The sequence below is a fragment of the Colobus angolensis genome, unplaced genomic scaffold, assembly GCF_000951035.1.
Source record: "Colobus angolensis palliatus isolate OR3802 unplaced genomic scaffold, Cang.pa_1.0 Scaffold1, whole genome shotgun sequence".
In the NCBI taxonomy this organism is placed as follows: domain Eukaryota; kingdom Metazoa; phylum Chordata; class Mammalia; order Primates; family Cercopithecidae; genus Colobus; species Colobus angolensis.
In genome coordinates, this window is record NW_012110918.1 from 12,687,281 (window position 1) to 12,689,558 (window position 2,278).

Here is a 2,278-nt window from a genome sequence, read left to right on the forward strand (position 1 = left end):
CTAAGTACATACACAAACAAGTTACTAGAATGCTCAGAATAAGATTGTTTTTCTATTGTCTTTTTTTTTCCAAGTTTTTTTTTGCTCCTTTGAGATTATAATGAACATGGTCACGCCATAAGTAAAGTCAGAAGTAGGACAGAGAACGCTCCAAAGGTTGGTTTGGTTATCTGAGATCACATCTCAAAAAAAAAAAAAAAAATGGGTGACCCTAGGCCAGATGCTGTGGCTTACGCCTGTAAACCCAGCTGCTTGGGAGGCTGAGGCAGGAGGATCGCTTGAACCTGGGAGGTAGAGGTTGCAGTGAGCTGAGACCATGCCACTGCACTCCAGCCTGGGGGACAAAGAGAGAAACTCTGTCTCACAAAAAAAGGCTGACCCTAACAATTTATACAAAAATATAAAATGTAAGTAAAAAATACAAATTTCCTTTTTAAGTATTTTTTTATGGAGGTGAATTTATACTAATAATCATAGTAATATTCCTATAACAAGATTTTTAAATTTAAAAAATTTTTTAAATTTTACTTTAAGTTCTGGGATACATGTGCAGAACGTGCAGGTTTGTTACATAGGTATACATGTGCCATGGTGCTTTGCTGCACGTGTCAACCTGTCATATAGGTTTTAAGCCTTGCATGCATTAGGTATTTGTCCTAATGCTCTCCCTCCCCCTTCCCCACCCCCCATGCCCGCCCCGAAAGGCCCTGGTGTGTGATGTTCCCTTCCTTGTGTCCATGTGTTCTCACTGTTCAACTCCCACTTGAGAGTGAGAACGTGCGGTGTTTGGTTTTCTATTCCTGTGTTAGTTTGCTAAGAATGATGACTTCCAGCTTCATCCATGTCCCTGCAAAGGACATGAACTCATTCTTTTTATGGCTGCATTTAAAGTACTTTGAAGAAAAAAAAGCAGGGCCTTGGAAGTTTTGGTTCTTTTTTCCTCCCTTATTGCAAATTCTCATGGTTTGGGTTGGGTGGTGGAGAGCGCATGTCATCTGCAGGCGGTCTCTCTACTTGACGGTGACTACATTTGGATTCTGAGATGGGAAGTGGAGGGTGACTAGGTCGCAGCCATTTTTTTTTTTTAGTTTAATGTTTTCTTTTTTGCTGTCTAGTCGTCCTCATCAATCTTCTGCTTCTTGCTATTGACATCATCATCCTCATCATCTTCAGCTGCCCACTTGCCTGTAGCAAACTCAGCTTCCTCGTCTTCATCTCCATCTTCTTCCTCACCATCACTTTCTTCCTCTTCATCTACCTCATTGTCAGCCTCCTGCTCCCAATTTTCCTCATTAGCATTCCCGTTAGCAGAGGCATCTCTTCCATTTCCACCTCCTCCACAACTTTCTTCTTCTCCTTTAAGTCCTTGGTGGTGATCTCGGAGTTGGTGTCTATGGCTGCATCTGACATGGTGGGGCACACCGGTGATCCAATGGAGGAGATTAAAAAGAAAGCAAGAATTCCAGGACTCTGGCAATAAAGCTGCTGGAGTCCTTGGTGGAGGAGGAACCAAGGAGTCAGATAAGGAACAATGTAAACATGGCTTTCCAGAGCAGCCAGTGGGTGCTGTTTTCATTTCAACAGTGTTCACAGGATCTTCACCAGGAGTAGATGCCATCTCAAGAAACCCTCTTGGTGCATGCATAAGAAGCAACTTCTTATCCGTAGAAGTTTGATCATGAGATTGCAGCAACTCAGCCACATCTTCAGGTTCCACCTCTAATTCTGCTTCTCTTGCTGTTTATACCACATCTGCGGTGACTTCTTCTACTGAAGTCTTAAGTCCCTCAAAGTCATCCACCACGGTTGGAACCAACTTCTTCCAAACTCCTGTTACTGTTGATATTTTGACCTCTAGCCACAGATCATGAATGTTCTTCAGGGACTCTAAAATGATGAATCCTTTCCAGAAGGTTTTCAACTTACTTTGCCTAGATCCATCAGACAAATCACTATCTATGGCAGCTATATCCTTACAAAATATATTGCTTGAATAATAAGACTTGAAAGTTAATATTACTCCTTATTCCATGGGCTGCAGAATGAACATTGTGTTAACAGGCATGAAAACATTAATTTTCTTGTATATCTACATCAGAGCTCTTGGGTAAGCAGGTGCATTGTCAATGAGCAGTAATATTTTCAAAAGAGTCTCTTCTTCTTAGCAGTAGGTCTCAATAGTGGGCTTTCGGGCCGGGCGCGGTGGCTCAAGCCTGTAATCCCAGCACTTTGGGAGGCCGAGACAGGCGGATCACGAGGTCAGGAGATCGAGACCATC

The 2,278-nt window shown here is 42.6% G+C and overlaps 1 pseudogene; it reads right to left on the reverse strand.

Annotated features, from left to right (window-relative positions):
• Positions 1-1,111: 1,111 nt before the first annotated feature.
• Positions 1,112-1,508, reverse strand: LOC105518270 (annotated as a pseudogene).
• Positions 1,509-2,278: the final 770 nt, after the last annotated feature.